Source organism: Megalops cyprinoides, chromosome 23, assembly GCF_013368585.1.
Source record: "Megalops cyprinoides isolate fMegCyp1 chromosome 23, fMegCyp1.pri, whole genome shotgun sequence".
NCBI lineage: Eukaryota > Metazoa > Chordata > Actinopteri > Elopiformes > Megalopidae > Megalops > Megalops cyprinoides.
This window is the reverse complement of record NC_050605.1, coordinates 13,080,846-13,098,725: the sequence shown is the minus strand read 5'-3', so window position 1 is coordinate 13,098,725 and position 17,880 is coordinate 13,080,846. Positions and strand designations below refer to the sequence as shown.

General features: G+C 40.7%; 1 protein-coding gene across 3 annotated transcripts in view; it reads right to left on the bottom strand.

The window, feature by feature from the left end:
• Positions 1 to 17,880, bottom strand: part of LOC118770149 (contactin-1a-like) — a 56,577-nt gene that overhangs the window by 28,930 nt on the left and 9,767 nt on the right. The window lies entirely within an intron of this gene.

The following is a 17,880-nucleotide window of genomic DNA, read 5'->3' as shown; positions in this document are numbered from 1 at the left end:
CAGCCTGGAATGGAAAAATGTCATCAGGCCTGCTCAGACACCTCAGAAGAAATGGTTTATCAGTCAATTAAACATCCCTTTGGACTAATGGCCCAATGAAATCGGCAGAGCTTCGCCAAAGGCTCTGTGCTCTCGGATGAGAGTAATGCGGCGCTCTTAAAGTGGGAGATAAACCTGCATAAACCTGGCCTGTGGCAGAGCTGATCATCAGACATTTTATGAACTCCTATAATATAATATCTGAGCTGTTTGTTCCCTTTATTTTCAGGAATTTGTGTATTCAGACCGTAGATGTATGGGAGTTAAACACAGACAAATGAAAATGATGCTGTAAAATGAAGCATGAGGTTTTGCACAGACCGTGTGACCGAATGGCACCTGGGAGATATGACTTAAAGACTCTGAAAATGAAAAATTCTAGCTGGTCCTATATTTACTTTTACTCTCTTTTCTACAGAAATGTTATAGCCCCACAAAGGTGTATGCCCAATCCACAGATAACGTTTGGAAAGACATGCGGTAGTAATTGCAAACACCAGTTACTGGATATTGAAGTTCATTTTAGATAACAGCGTCATGTTTGTTTGTGATTTGTAGAAATATCAGCATGCTGACTTTGAGGCCGCCTCTAACTCATCCACAGGTGAGTCTCATGAAATCATATATAATCGTTGCCTGTAATTCGTGCGCCTGACTGTAACTGTTGATGCTGTAAGCGAGAGACCGCATCTTGCTGGTTGTGCATGCACAAACCGGAGCACCCTGACTAGACCAGGGCTCTGCTGCTGCTAGTGAGACTTTCACGCTGACTTTCACGCTGCCGGTATCCTAGCAACACCTTTTCAAAAGGAGCAGTTGTATTTGGCCACGGCGTTTTACAGACATGAATAAGCGATACAAACGAGAGGGATATTCTGGAACATCTTTGTTGTGGGAGGCTTGACACCGCAGGGGGTTTTTGATTATCTGACCATTTCCTGCGGCCGTTAGACGAGGCAGCGTGCAATATTAATATTAGAATGTTGTATGCCTTAAGGACATTTCTGACAGCATACCAGCCGTTCAGAAAATAGGCTTGCAAAAAAATATTTTTTTTTGAAGTTGATATACGATTCTGTTAAAAGATGGTTCAGAATCTAAAAACATCACATAAAAAATGGACAGGCAGTGTAATAGTCTGTACTTGCTTTCTCTTGATTCTATTTTGTGCAGTAGCTGTCTAGACCCATTTGATGCGAAGGACCTAGTAAACCAAATAATTTGGTTGTAAGTGAATGAAAACCCACATAGACAGTAGATAGTCATACATCACACCTTACATTCACAAAATAAACTGGTTACTTTCCAGTCTGAAAAACACAAAGCTTCTCTAGCAGAGGCAACACTGGGTGAGAAGTCAGTTCATGATTTCAGAGGAGGAGGGAAGAAATTCCATCCCGTATTTCATACTCCGATTCCCGATTCTGTGATCCTTCATTGAACTTGGCTCCTACCCCCAGGGCAGCACTGTGAAGACAAGGATAAGGGGAACCCCCTTTTCCTATCCCCCAGCGGCGGTGAGAAATGGCATAGACAGGGTCTTTATGGAAATAACCTCCAACATCTGCCAAATCACTGAGAGTCAGAAGCATGACTCAAACTCAGAAGTAAATGGACATGCCAAACATCCCCGATGTTTCTCCCGACAGGCTTGAGGTTCTCCTTACAGAACAGCCAAAGCGAACGCTTAAAGAATGGTTTGTATCTGCTCAACCAAATTCATTTTTACCCATTTGTAAGTTACTTACCTATATCCCAATTTCTGTAGCTTTCTGTAGCTTTAATTCTAAATGTAGTAAAATGTAGTAGCCCCCCTGCTTCAACACTAGTGAGCTGGATAATGGTTGATATGGTAATTATGGAACTGGCAAATACAAGAAAAGTGACAAACACATGAAGACTGGTTTTGCCTTTTGGCTCTTTTCTTGTGTGCTACATCTGTCGTCTTATTTACGTCCATATCTCACGCCCCTTCATTGGTATACACAGAACGCTATTAATAGTGGTTGGTGAACTGTTTACTGCTGATGTGAACATGTTTTGCAGTAAATCAGAGATCAGAGGAGAAGGCAATATCTCTCTCCAAGAAATATCATTGCAATTTTTAAATTTTTACAAGCCATGATTTTTTTTCCATTCGAAAATAATTGAACCTTAATCTTCTGTCGCACAGTGTATATATTTCCCAGTAGATCAATAAGAAACAGATTTATGCCTGGTCCAGCCCTTTTATAGTTGCACGATAGCAGACACAACACGAGGATAGTGTTGCATGATGCCTGGCTTTCCCACCTGCCATGCAACCATTCTGACGGTACAGATGTCTCCTCCATTTCACATCTGCAGTTTTCTGTCTGTTGAGTGCCGTGTGTCACTACAACTTGATCTTGATGTCAATAATGTCTTGACAGTCAAAGATAACTTTCCAAACTGACAAGCAGGTGTTTTGTGGTTAGCAGTGTGATGTAGTGGTAAGGAGCAGGACTGGTAACCAAAAGGTCACTGGTTCGATTCCCCAGTGGGGCACTGTTGTATTATTTCACGTATGTTGCTCTTTAGTGTCACAGAGGTTACTTCCACTAATATAATCCAATGGACATCCCTCATTAATATTTCCAAATGTTGCCTAAATATTTTCACAAAGTTACGTCTTCAACATAAACCCAATAGCACATCAAAAGGACAGATGAAACAAGACGTGCTAATATGGAAAATAGACGGTCATACTCGTGATCTGTAATCTGTTTCCAGACAGATGTGCTATGTCCCGTTCTCTCTGTGGCACTCTAAAATAATCAGCCAAGCCCTCTCGGCCAATCCCTCTAGTTCATTCGATGCTAAAAGGTCAGACAGACGGCCCAGCCTCAGTCTGACCTGGATAGAAAAACAGACACATCAGTTCACTGTTCCCCTAGGGTTCAGCATATGACATGACAACCCAAACCTCCTCCACACTGGGCTGCTTCGGAAGGTCTTCCATTGCTGCACAATACGGAGAATGTGAGCTGAATTTGAGGTTACTTAAGTCATAGTGTTTTGTGTAACGGCTGCTAATGGGTAAAAGAAAGTGTATCATTGCCAATACTGTCAATACCATTTCAACCAAGATAACAGTAGACATTTCATCAAGGCACATTCATCTCCTGTGTAACGTTGCAAAAATGACAGTAATAATTATACATTCACTTACTGTAAACAAACTTAATCCTGTCACCATTAAATAACTAATGTCCATGATGTTTTGGGATGGCAAAACGCTGGTACCTGATATGGTTATTAGTTATTAAAATGACATTAAAAGGGAAAACAACTGAAAGGTACCTAGCCAATGTTAGCTAGCCATGCTGAGGGTATGTTTTGTGAAGGATACCCTTACAGTTTATAAGCATGACTTTCACACAGTATCACCTGTGGACATAAGATACATATGTCTCTTAGCAACTTTAGACCACAACACATGGTGGTGGTTTTCTTCAATGGGGATTAAAGCCAGCGTTTTTTAAATGAGAAATGAAGTCATACAGATGACATGCAGAACATCTGGTACCACAAGAGTCCCCAACATTGCCAGTATAACATTACAGGTACATTATATCAGTGCTTTAATCCTGACGGCATTCACTGGTATGAAGAGATTATTTATAGCCTGCATGTATCTACAGCTCACTCACAGGATGAAGGACTCATTATACCTTTGGCCTATCAATTCTAATCAGTCAGCAATGGTAACCTACACTCCAGTATCCAATTATATATTGCAGGATGTTCCACTTTAGCCATATGGAGATACAAGAAATGGTTTCTCTTTTTAAAGATAGAAGACTCTACCTATACAAGCAGCAGACATTAGCAAAGACCTGGTCATGTTAAACTAACTGACTGGCAGTTCTGAAGTACTGAAGTATCAGTCTAGTCTTTTGTAAATCAGTAATTTATTGACATTTGCTTGGTAATATATATCTTAAGACCAGAAAAAGAGCACACTCATGAAAGATTTACACAGTTCCAATATACCACAATGTGCCTCAAAGATACTTACAGGTATAATTACAAAGATAGTATTCCCCAAGTTATAGCATACGGTTGTACCAACCTTTACCTCTTGTACCCTTCAACAACTCTCAGTCCAAGCTGCCATGTACAACAATGTTGTAACACTATTTCAGGCAGGCACACTATTTTGCAAACAAACATGTTTACATTCTTTGCACAACCAGCAAATAGATCTTGCCAGAAAATCTCCTCAAATTCAATTCCAAGTCCATTACCCCATTATCTGACCACAGCTTATTCCGTCCATTTCTATTCCTTTGGCCAAGAGTAAATACTTCCTCATCTCTATAAATTGATCCTGTCTGAAGATTATATCTTTCATTTCTTTGCTGCATGGCTGCAACTCAAAAAATTTGCAGTCAAATGGGAAATGATTCACAAAAGTCAGAACCCCTCAGTTAGAGCTTTCAAAAAAGCCTTTAAAGAGTCATATTAATCCCAACATCTCAATCTTACACAAATTGTGCAGAACACAACAATGTCACCAAATGAAAGAAAAATAACTGAAAGAGGACAAATAAAAGAGTTATTCCCCAATCTAATATGACATCCCGCCCATCTGGTGCAGCTGTGTCAGAGAAAGGTTTAAAATTACCCCTAACGCTGTTGTTAACTTGAGAAAAGAACCTCTGCCACATGCAGTTAATACAGCTCCAGAACTACATAGAATGAATGGTTAATTTTTTTTTTTTTTACTAACCACCAATAACTTTCTAAGTCAGTATCATAGTTTGAAGGTAATCGCTTAAATAATTTGAACAAACACTTAAAAGTGTTTAATAGGTTATGCTGTTTGTTAGAATATTAAACTGGAGAATGTGTCAAACATTATAGCCTTGATTCATTTTCAACCTAAGAATGGCGCAATATGATATTAGCATAAATTACACATATCATGTACAATTACATTTCTCCTTCAGGAAAGGCTAGATCTATTGTTGCAATAGAGCAATAAAGATAATCATCTTACATTAATGCTTTGAATTATGTCCATCAATAAGAACACTAGGTCATATTTCCTACCTTATTGTAAAAGAGAAGTTTGTTCATGAGGAGTCTCCTAAAGGTATTGTAAAAGTGGTATTTTTCTCTTAGTATATGCGCTACTCAGTTACCCACGTCCTTGTCCTTTTACATAGATGTACATCACCAACCATCCTGAATCTTGCGTTAATTGTTTGCCAAGCAGTAGTAGATATAAATGCAGTCCAAGCACAGAGGGAAGGAAGAAGTCCCTGAATGATATGATAATGCTCTGGTACTGAAAGGCCTTCCAGCGGAGTGCTCCGGCAACAGAGTCGGCCCCGCTAAATGACTCAGAGCAGGTCTAATCTTTTAAACCTTCTAACAATCACTCACCTGGCTCCAGGCCAGACCTTGAGAGACAGCGCCGGAGCTGCGCGCACACACCTTTCCCATCAAAGCACTGAGGATGCAGCAGTCGAGTGTCAGGGCTGTTCTGACTTTGAAATGTGGTCATTTGGGCTTTTCAAGTCCTGTCAAAATAATACGGACTTAGGTGCTCCGGAGTGGCTCAGACAGTTAAGGTGCTTGTTTTTAAGAGCAGACTGAGCCCTGTGGCCCAGTTTTGAAACCAGCCGTGTCATCCACTGACAGTGACCGGCAGCCAATAGCAGCGGAACAAACTGGCTTCATTCCTCCAGGGAATTGGGGTTGATAGGTCTCCAATATGGCTCTCTTCGACGGCTTGTAATGTGCCTGCGCAACACCTCCGTCACATCAGATGTGCCCATCCTCCAACTGGCATCAGCTCTGCCATGGTGCACTGTGTTAAAATAGCCACTGGCTGTATCTGAGCGTATAGGAGGATTGCATTCGCCTCACCTCAGTGCTCTTTGCGTGAGCATACAGGATGTGTGAGGAGACAGACTTAATGCAACACAATTGGAGATTCTAAATTGGGTGGAAAAAAGGAAGAGCAGAAAGACAAAAAAATAAATAGATTTCAATGTTTACCTGTAGGGCTCCCTAGACTCTGATTCCTTTGGATTCTGTTCAAGTCCCTTCTAGCTGCTCAACCTCAATGGATTATGCATAGTTTGAGGAAAAACAAAGCGAAACAAAACAAAACAAAAAAAAAAAATCATACCGCATCCTCCATTTATTTATTTTTATTTATTTTTTTTGTGAGCAGCTGTCTTGAGCTCAAACCACAAATGTTACATTGGAATGAGGTCAGGTAATTGAGATGGTAAATTGTAAACACTGATTTTGTGTTAATTTCTTCAAGGATCTGGATGAATTCTATAGATTGGAGTTTATGATTCACTCCATCTTAACAAGGGCTCAAGAACCCCAAGATCCAAGATAATCCCAAAATATAAGACACGGCCTACCATGCGTCATGTTGAGCATGGTTGTTCTTCTCAATACAAGTGTCAGATTTTTAACAACAAACACAACACTAATGAGCAGGTCCAAAAAGCTCAATTTCCACTGCATCTTGACAAGGGACGTGCTCTCGATGCTTCAGATGTAGTTTGCCAAATTCAAGACACCTCTATTTGTGGTTTTTGTTCAGAAGAAGCTCCTACCGTGCAACACAGCCATAAATACCACAATCACATAAGTGACTTTGAATGACACTCCTTGACACTTTGTATCCTAAATGTTTTGTGCAGTGTGATTAAAATTAAAGTATAACATTTCTCATTTTATTCTGAAAAACAAAAAATGATACAATATGTGCATTGTTTCTTTTATATGGTGGATTGGGGGCAATGCATACCATTATCACTGACATAGCCACAGCAGTCAAAAAGATGCACACAGCAGGAGATATTACACAAAACACTGCCTGTTTAAGCATTGCTTACAAACTATTACCTACTGTTTATTACTTAAAAAAACCTAGCCAATTAACACATATGTTTAATAGCTGGGTAATAGTATATGGTTATTTAATGTCATAGAAAGACCAAGATTTCAAAGACTCAAATTTTACATGCTATTATTTTTGTGCACATACATATATTGCATTAGATTAATGAATACTGAAAGCCTTTCATGGCATCAAAAAATAAATGGGGAGGAAAATCTCATCACATCTGCTGAGATGTATTCAGGATTCCAGAGAATACCTTTCAATTGTGAAAATGTCATATAATATTCACTGTGGTCTTTCACCCTGAAGCTAAGGTATAACATAAATGGTCACGTTACCATTTACTTTTTGTGTGTGTGTGTGTGTGTGTATCTGAAAGTAAGAGCTACTTCAGTCATAAGGACATTTTGTAGTGCAAGAAATTTACAAAGACATTTCAATATATGCTATTGCATGCATGACACCTAATTTTGTATCTTATGTTTTTAAGGACCACTATGCATGCCTACACACACACACATACATACATGATATATATGTATACATGACGTCCATTTTCTCTTAGGATTAGCTACAAGCCAAAGGGAAGGCATGTTGGTCTTTCAATTTACTCCTTTCCAGACATTAACCTTAGCAGACCTGGACATAATGACAGATAGTGCAATCAGAAAAAAGAACAACTAGCCCTGTGTGTCCTTCTGTTTAGCAGTGAAATACGATCAGGAACAAACGGGGCTTAAAACTGATTGGATTGATTGGATTGCACAATTGTAATCACCCAGAATTCCCAAGCCGCATACAAGAATGTTGTGTCTCAGAGCTGGATTACAATCTATTTTACTGCAGTTATTTATCTACATCCACTGCTACGGAGAGTGGGGAAATGGATTTTAATTGATCTAAACTAATTCCACCAGGCATTACAGCATGTGAGACCAACATCTAAGAGAAACGAGCAGCCCTTACCCATTTGATCACCGTTCTCCTATAACTTATGTGTTCTCGTGGACATAATTATTAATGCTCTCTAAAAATGTAACTGTTCCTTCATCTAAATTCACACTGATCTCCTAAATCTATTTATTCTCATCAACCCACTCTTCATTCCAGTCTCCTAAAAACACATTACATCAAATGGAACTTGACAGTGTGACAATATTGCCCATAGCAGTTGTAATACAGTATTAGGCTATATATGTAAACCATTTTACATGCTGAATGCACCACATGGACAAGGAAACAGGACCCTGCCTTAAGGGCCTTGTCCAAGGCCTAAAACCTATGGCTGCAATCTACACATAGTTTAATCACAATATCTAACCACAGTAGGCCAATGTGACCTGTTATGAATTACACAAATACATAATGAATGAAAAATCCCAAACTGAATTATACATTATGGAAGCAGGTAGTTTAAGTGATGCTGTTCAAAGTGACCTTCCTATTTAAAATGACTGAATCATCATATGACTCAATGATCGTTAAGGTAATGACTTCCTAGTGGACGCTAAGGACACTAAATTGCGTCTTAGCAAAGCTAAGCTATCTTAGGCCTTTTTAAGGTCTGTATCGTCACACTAATGAAGTAATACCCTCTAAACCTTTTAAGAGTAGTTCTTGGGTTATTGGCATTGCGCCTTTGTTTAGCAAGGTACTCAGCGGCCCTTGATTTCATTTGCTTCCAAAGGCAAATACACCGAGCTGCACCAAGGTGTACAGGCTTTTAACAGGTACACATTTTCCTCTACCTGTTTTCACATATGCACAACATCTCCGGGAAGTACTGTATATACCACTGTGTAAAGAGCTGGAGAATGTGAGCTATGTAAGTTTCTCTGGGCGAAGGCATCTGCCATGTAGATAAATAATGTAGCGCTTCTGAAAGTACGTTTTAATTACGTGTACTCTGGTTCAGGCAGACGGGAGGGGAGGCCCATGTGACTGTGGCTTTCTGGGAAGAACGTTCCAAAATTTACAGAACAACTCCTCCGCCAGAGGGTGAGCAGAGTCTCAGTAACAATGCAGCATAATTGGATAAATACACAGTCAGCAGGAACAAAAAGTAATTTTAATACGGCCTGAATTCCCGGACAAACAAAAACAACATGTTCACATAAAGAAGGATGTCCAAAGAAACTAGCTGAAATTCAGAAAAAAATATGCAATAGATTACTCCGACCTCTGTTTAATCAAACATCATTAATCCTGCCAAGGTGGAAAAATGCCTCAGCTCACAGCTACATAACATTTCATATGTGAAACGTATTTGTGTATGGTATTAATGTATACGATCTGAAGATACACCACGGTATTATGCTCCTTAATTGAGAAAACCATAATGTACAGATGAAAGTAAGAACATTTCCTTACTTAAATAACATAAACATCCAGAATTTCACAGAACACATGTACAACAAGCAAATATTGGATGCATATTTAAATGAAAATTTAATCTCCTCCTCTTAATCATTCATTTTATTTAATACAATTAGCATGGGGGATCAGACAGAACATGTGAAAACATATACTCACACTCAAACCAACATGCGTCATTGTACACATAAACACACACAGACACACAAACACAGACACACACACACAAACACACGCACACACACAAAACAGGCCAACCATTTCTCACTTCCATGTCAACACAGCTCTGGGGCACAGAGACTGGTCCTCCATCTCAGTACATGTGCTTCTACATGACACAGAAGCAGTCGTGCTGAACACCATGCCACATGAATGCCAAAAGAGGCAGGCTTGCCCCTTTTTTTGAGCTTTCTGCTGTCAGATCCACCTGCAGTCAAGCAGCAGACAGGGCGAGAAGCACCCTACCTTACCTAACTGTGACAGGACACACACCAGCTCTCCCCCTGCAGAATCCAGATGCTCTGCAAATATCCCCCTGCTCTCTGTTCATGACGGAGTGCTTGCTCTGCTAAACCCTGTCCTGCACCCGCCATCAAATCGAAGGGACTTCAAGCTGTGGCCTCAGAGAAAATATCTGCCCTGGCAGCTCACTGCTGATTGCAGAGAGCGGGAGAGACTCATGCTGTATGGGGCCGTTCATCGTAGCTGGAAGGAGGGAGCGTTAAACTCAACTCGAAAAAGCCCAAACAATCACTGCCACTCGCCTCCGCAGAACAACATGCGTTTCCCCGCAGTCTCTGACAACACCAGGCACGGATCCCAGAACCCCCTACCAGTCCGTTCCGAAAAGAAACTCACACTGACACCAGTTTCACATGCATAATTAATACACTGAGGCCATCCATTTCCTGCATTTGTCAGTGGCTATTGACTACTCTATTACAGCAGTAATCAAGAGGCAGACCGTTGGTGCAGTGCTGAGTCCGGGCTGCAGTTTTCCCGTTGCCAGTTCCATGTTTTCTGTGCATGCCGGAATGAGCACACCTGTAAATGTGACTGTGAGTCTGGAAGTGTGTGTGCGCTTGCTTTGCATGAGTCTGTGAGAGTGTCTGCCTGCGTGTGCGAGTGTGAAAGCGTGCAGGTGAATCTGTGACTCTATGCGTGTGCATGTATATAGAACAGAGAATCTGTGTGTATATGACTGAATGCACATGCGTGTTTGAGTGTATGTGAGTGTGTGTGTGTGTTTGTTTGTTTAGGAGCAGCAAACACAACCCCCTGTTAAAAGCTTTGCATTGCATTAACAGAATAGTAATTTCTTCCCCCTAATATTCTGTCCTATATCCTGGACCCGAAAATGGAATTGCTTTGGTCACAGGATGAGAATCTTTCAAAAGCCTGTCCTGTATTTTTCACAAACAATTCCGCTTTTTCCAGCCATTTCCTGTAATCATTTAACAGCTTGTGATTCTGCCTTTTCTTGACTGAGGCCCACAAATATAGGTCACCATTTGTATTCAGCTGACCAATGTGTGTCATGTGCAGAAACGCACAATAATGCTTAACCTCAAAGAGCAATGTACTGTAAGATAAACAACATTACAATAAAGCATAATATTCTACAATATGGGAAGGGATCACAGCTGGCCGAAGGTCGAGGCTGTTCACCCCCCATTTAAACTGAGTGACAAAGAAAAGAAAAGTAAAGAAGTGACACTGTAAATAACTGACATGAAAAGTAGGTGGTGATTGGGATTTTCATAACTGTGGATGGGACAGGTTTGTTAATTGTGTAGGGACTGTCTGAAAATCCCCCCCCCCCCCCCCCAATCTTTGTTCGCAACATCACTTACAAGCAGCGGACTCAAATAATTGTTATTAAGGGCAAAATAAAGAAAGCTAAGACAACAAATGCAATTAATTTGTCTTGTGGGCCTCAAATCAGTCTTGATTAAGTAAATAAAAAGCAACATGATTTTGTTAAACGGCTCAACTGAGCTGGAATTCCGTTGCCCAGCCCCTTTTTCCTTGAAACATTGAACAGAGCATTCAGCCAGTCATGGTATTGTCCATCAATTAATATTAATGTTTATCATCACAGTCAGTATCTACGAAGACCTCTTTTTAACAAGCTGTGCTGAAACACTATTATTCTGCCATAGTTTTGTTAAGTTCTGTACAAACCAAAAATATCATTTAGCAAGAGAGACTAAGGGAAAGGCCTGCCTTGCCTGAGGTTTCTTACAAACACTCATAATCTATTATAATTAACCTTACAGCCTCACAGTAGAAAACAGAAGAAAACAGCTGTAAGCCATTACAGGGTCAGCCTTATGCTCTGTTAACAATACAAAATATTACAGCACACTGCATACACACAAATTCCTACAAAAAACACAGCAACAAGCCATTAAAAAATCTGATAACTTTGTAAATTTACTAGGCTTGGCTGTTACAAAGAATGCTTAGCATGTTTTTTAAGGCCCCCCCATTTCACAATCTCTCATTACAAAACCTAAAACATTACATGCCAAATATATATTCATTTCAATTCATTTCAGATTAATGTATTCATTTCAAACCAATTGAAATCAGTTTCCTTTCCTTACCTCTTGTATTACTATATTACACAGATGGAAGCAATATGATACAGTAACAGCAGGAAGCTGGGAAAGAATCAGTAAAAATGACACGCACAGCATGAAGAGAAGGAGGAAAACTACAATGACTGTGTGGAGGAGCTTTTTCTCAAGTGGAAAAATAGGTCTGACATTTAATTAACAAGGTCACTGCTTGAACCAGGGTGCTCTGTTTGTGAACTGCATCTCTCCACCTACTGTATAGAGCATATGCAACGCAAGGAAAACATGTTTCGTCATCATTATCAACGATGGGAAGATAAAGGGAGCTGGAAATTAGCGTGTTAATGAGATCATCGCTGTCACCATTCATCACTGCAGAAGGCACGGACTAAAAGCAAATCTAAGTTCAGCATATCAGTGATTGCAGAAGATTCCAAGCTACAGCTACTGTAATCATGAACTCATTAGAGTACATCTGGCAAGAGAGAGGCTTCAAGCAGACCAACCACAACATGAACAGCACTGACCTGTTATGGGGGAAAGAAGGCACGACTTAATTTAGCAAAAGCATTTGTGCTGTTATTCATTTTAGATGCCACACTTCTTTCTGCATAAAGTGTTGCAAAACGAGGGAGGGAATGAACCCAACGAACAAGAGACATATGCACAGAGTAGCAGCTACCAGTGAAGCGTTTTGACCCAGATACGAGTCTCCTTCAGACAAACAGGAAGAGTCAACCCACCGAGTAGCACTGAGCAGAATCAGAGAAACTGAAGTGTCTAAAATCACTGCCTCGCCCAGCAGTCTGTGCATTTCCATTGTCTCGGGCAGACAAGGCCAGCTCTTCTCCCTGCACATGTTTCCCAGTCTGCTTTTGTCTCCTGGGCTTCGTGTTAGCTGAAGGATGCCAAAAGTGCTATTGAGAAGTGAATGCCTTTTCACTCTACAGTGAAGTGGACCCTTTTTTTTACAGTGTACTGGAAGGAGCAAGACAAATGTGAGGAAAAAATGCAAGATCAACATGCACATAATGGCCATTTCTGAGGAGGGGTCAACACAATGGTGTGCTAAGCTGTGACTGGCACTGTCTACTCAGAGCAAGACACTTTTCACTTCGGAGGACAGAGCAGTGTCTGTCATTCACCGATGTCCTGTGGAATCCCCATCCTTAAAATACGTAATTGCTTCAGAATAACACAAATGAAAATGTAGATCTCAAAGAACCAGATCCACTAATCAAACTTTTCAACCTTCTACCTGTGGAGGCAACAATACATGTATTCCAGCAATACACACCAGGCTATGCAATGAGGGAAAACTAGAATACTAGGTTATTACCTAGTTAGACACTATAGCATTGTGCTTCCTCAGATCACTGTCATTGTTGGGAAGTCCTTGGGAATTACATGTTTAGGCCAATGCTTAATTATCTCTATAATCCAATAAACATGGAATTAAACCACCAGATCAGGAGATTATGGCTAATTGATATATTTGCCATCTGTACAATGTACAAATGGAACAAATGTTGCTTTTCAGCTCCACTATCTGATAATTGCTCTAAACAAGTAGATGTTTCAAAATATTTACTTTTGGGCATCTGACACAAAATTTTTTGAGAGATCTAAAAATATCTGAAACCAACTCATAAAAAAGCATTATCAATGTTGTACTTCAGTTTGGTTGGATAAATAATAAAGTTTTTTAAATGTATGTTTACTTGTCATCTTTGAAAACTGTTAAACGACCAAGAGGAAAGTAACATTTATCAATTCAACAGATATAGGAAGAGTATAAAAGATTGCAGAGATTATCTATGATTAATTCTAGCCAAGTCAGGATATGATGGTGCTTGTAGACATTCTGACTGACCAAAAGTTGTTTGCAATTTTTTTTTTTCGTTTGGGGGTGGGGGGTGGGGGGCGTAGCGACAAATTGCCACTAAGCAATTAGCTTACAAGCTGTAGGGAATGTTACTGTGTCTTACACACAGTGTCCTCTCTCCCCAGGAGCATCCTGGGATATCACCCTTCTTTGCTCAATTTTGTCTAGGTGGTCAGTCACGGGGCAGCATCCAGCAGGACTGTATGTGCTGCAGGACCCTGGACCTGGCGACAGTGGGCTGTCGCAGGATAATGTGACAGGCAGACAGGCCGCGGCTGGCAAAACACTGACTGCGGGGAGGGAGCAGATTGAATGTGTGGACCGGAGCCGCTCGAGTGTTGAGGATAATTCAATTTGGTCTTGCTCCGGCAAACATTAACTCACACCCCGGCCATACTGCCTGGGGTTTAATTCAAAGCTGCTCTGTTGTACGGATGTCTTGGGGGACCAAAACAACTGCAACAGCTGAGTGTAGCTGTTGATTTTGCTGTAAATTTATTGTAACGGTGCAATATGGCAAACCAGCTGTCCTCAAAGAACAGGGGAAACAAACAAACAAAAAACTGTAAGTCCTCCTCGTGTTCTCAGATCTGTTTTTCAACATGTCTGTCTGATTCAGCAAGTTCTCAAGAGCAAAGTGCTTACACGATTACACATATGACTCAAGTAAGGATATACACACATATGAAAAAAACAGTGTGGTTTTCCCTTCTGTCACCCCTCTCACTTTCAGGTTATACCTGCTGTAACTTCCTGTTTCTACGGAAGTATCACTGCCTGCACTGAGTGTTAAATCACATACAAATGTGATAACTTGGTTCACATCTGTGGGAGTGACTTCCTCTAGGCTTTCTGACAAAAAACAAGCTGTGTATATATATTCAGGCCAATATACTTGTTTGTGTTTTTATGACAAATACAATCTCAAAATTCAGTTTTTCCCTTGTCCCCCTTGAGGGAGTAAAAGACAAAAACAGTCAAAATTCAAAAATGACAAAAATGACATTACTGATAAGCCTTCTATAATGCCCTTAAGGTTTCCAGATTTTGTTTTGGAATGTCCTACTTTTTATTCATGCCAAAACTATCCTCTGTGCGGAGGCAAGTATTTTATGGACACAAAACGGGATAACAGCACTTATCTGCATTGCAATATCTTTCATTGCATTTCAATGCTAGTGGCACAAAAGCTTGTTCTCTGGTTGAAAGGACATATCTAGGATTCAAATGTATCTAGGACAGAAACTAAACATTTGGTTGAAGGCAATAATACCCTGCAATAATGTAAGGCTGGATAAGGATAAACACATTCACCATTACAAATTGCATTGCAAAAGTAGTAATCTGTGCATGGATGGTATCCATTCAATAGTTTTGTAATTACAAAACTATAAGTGTAACTTGGAATTTACCAAATACAAATCTGAATGACGGCATATTCTGATGCTTTTTTTTTTTTTTTTTTGCTATTTCACATATTCTTGTTTCCCCAAATGAGATACCCTGAGAAATACAAGATCAATACCAGAATACATGATGCAACATCCTCTGTGATCCCTGGATGTTGTCCAAGTCCTAGATCATGTTGCGGGTCAGGGTTTTGTAAGGATTCAGCCCAATGACTGAAGCATTCCTTTGCCACATCTCTTTCAGTGCCCCTCTCTGCTTACAACGAAAGGTACAAAAATAAGGACAGCAACCTAAAATAACCGGATTGAGCTACTCTCTGCATAACGATGCAGTAAACTGTCTCTACTGTGTGCCGCTTCTTTGCTTTCTCCTTGTTGCCAACGGCATTCTTAGAATCACAAAATATGGCTTCACCTATAGTATATTCACACTCAGCGGTAGCTGAGGAGCATCTTCCATGTGTTTCCGAGTAGGCCCGGGCACAGGCTACAGCCAAACACAATCACATTCATCCAGTATGCTAAAGTATGCAAAGTGAGCCGAACAGATGGCCTTTGTGTTTCAAAGAAGTCGGGCTCTGAGTAATACCCTATCTTGTGAATTACTCTTGAAGCCTCTCCTGCTGATGTGAAGGCCCTACTACAACTGTTGCACGCTCGCTCAGTGAGCTCTCAGTGCCGATGTGTAAGTGGCAGCAGGGTCACAAAGCGGGTTGTCCCGAATGAAGAAAGATTCGGCAATCACTTCTTTTACCCTCTAGACCGCCAGAGAAACAGCCATTCCACAAGATTCCCGGCAACTGGAGTAGGCTCTCTCAATCTCAGGTCATCATTTATTTAATATTATTATCTTCGTATGGTTCATGGAAATGTAGGCAATGTGGGCGGTAGCTTGTCATTTTAAATCATAGCTCATGTCTCAGCAAAACAGGCCCATTTAACAAGCATATATGCACAGCATACTAAATCATCACCATCCTCTGCTGTAAGGCTAGATTTCAAAGAATTCGCTACAAGTCTATCCTATCTCAGTGAAATATCCTGGCAAGCAATCCGCAAAGGACCACAGTCTTTTTTGTGTTTATCTAGTTTCTGTCTAGTTACCTAGTAAAATGTTAGTTAGGCATGTTAACCACCTTGGCTCACTCTGTAGCAACCTAAAGCTATATATGGCCAGGGATGCATACTGGTGTAAGAGGGTGACCAGGGATACCATGTGGTAATGTACATCATTATTGACTGGATTTAATATGGTGTATGCTGTGTCTCAGTACTTACACACAAATTTCAGGGTCAGGCTTACGTCCTCTTTGACTGTGTTGTCGCTGGGCCATTGTATGCATTTTCTGAGCAAGGGCACACTAACAGTGAGGGACACTCTAAAATGCACTTAATTCCAGGATAACAGTTTTATCTCAGTCACAGTAGATGCATCAGCTACCCCACCCAGTCTAACACCTGCGGAGACAGCACTGCAGCCACGGTGATAACCTCTGGTGAGAACACAATCCGACTGATGTTGAATGCCTGAAGCAGTGAGAGCTTATGTGACAAAAATGTTATTATTAAATGACAGCTGACATTAATTGACTAGGGTAGGGCACCTTGCTTTTCCCAGTGCATAAGCCTTACCTTACATCGTTGGCTGTGTTGGAAATAATGTTGATGTGTACAATGAACTTCAAAATGGACGGATACACAAAAGAGCACAAAATTCATCTGCAACATTGGCAAATAATGTACACATGTTATGCAGATTATATCCATTCAGTGCTGACCAGTCTGAGCATAACAAAGTGAACTGCAGAGGAGGCTTGTCTCCAGCACATGCTGCACGGCTCTCCATGGCACGCTCCCTGGTTATTGCACAACCTGTCACAGCTCCCACTCTGCCCTGACAGGCTGTTCCTGTGCTGCGTGACCTCAGTAACAGCTTCCCGTGCCGCATCAAAGGGGCTGCATGCTGGAGACAAGACACGGTGTACTGGGGGGACTTGTTCAGATCAGTCCGACTTCCAAAATCTCTCGAAACGATTACGTTAGATTGCTTCCCAAAAAACCCACGCGGATTTTATAATAAATTTAATCAGACTAAAAAGTGACATGATCCTACTCGGCTTTGACTCTTGCTGCCTCAGCTTTTCGATATAATTCTCGCTGTTGGCAAGGAGAGAGGCTCACACACAGCCAAGGATCATCTTTTTATCAACATTATCTCTGCAGTCCTGCTGACATTTTCCCATAATGCAATGCATCTTAGCAAGACGACTGTCCAGATATATGAACTGATATTTCTATTACCATTTTTCTTTCTCTTACTGTATTTCATCTCAAATCTATGACAAGAGTGATCTACTGACACAAATGTTACTTTGTAAAAATATTGTGTTTTAAATGCAATAATGACAGTTTTTCTAAACTGAGAATCTAAAAAATAATTAAGAGGAGCAGCTGTAAAACCACATGAGAAGGTGTGATCTTGTATGGGGTAATACATTCCACTTTGGCTCCAGTACTGAAAAGGTCTGGATACTGACGCTGCAGGATTAATGTGTGTAGAATGAATCTGCAGAAACGAGAGAAACCATTTGCCGTAGCAAATCCCAAGGATTCTCCGGGAAACAAGAATATCAGCCTTTGAGAACATGACGCAACTGAAGTAGTACCAGACTCAGACCCCCCCCCCCCCCCCCC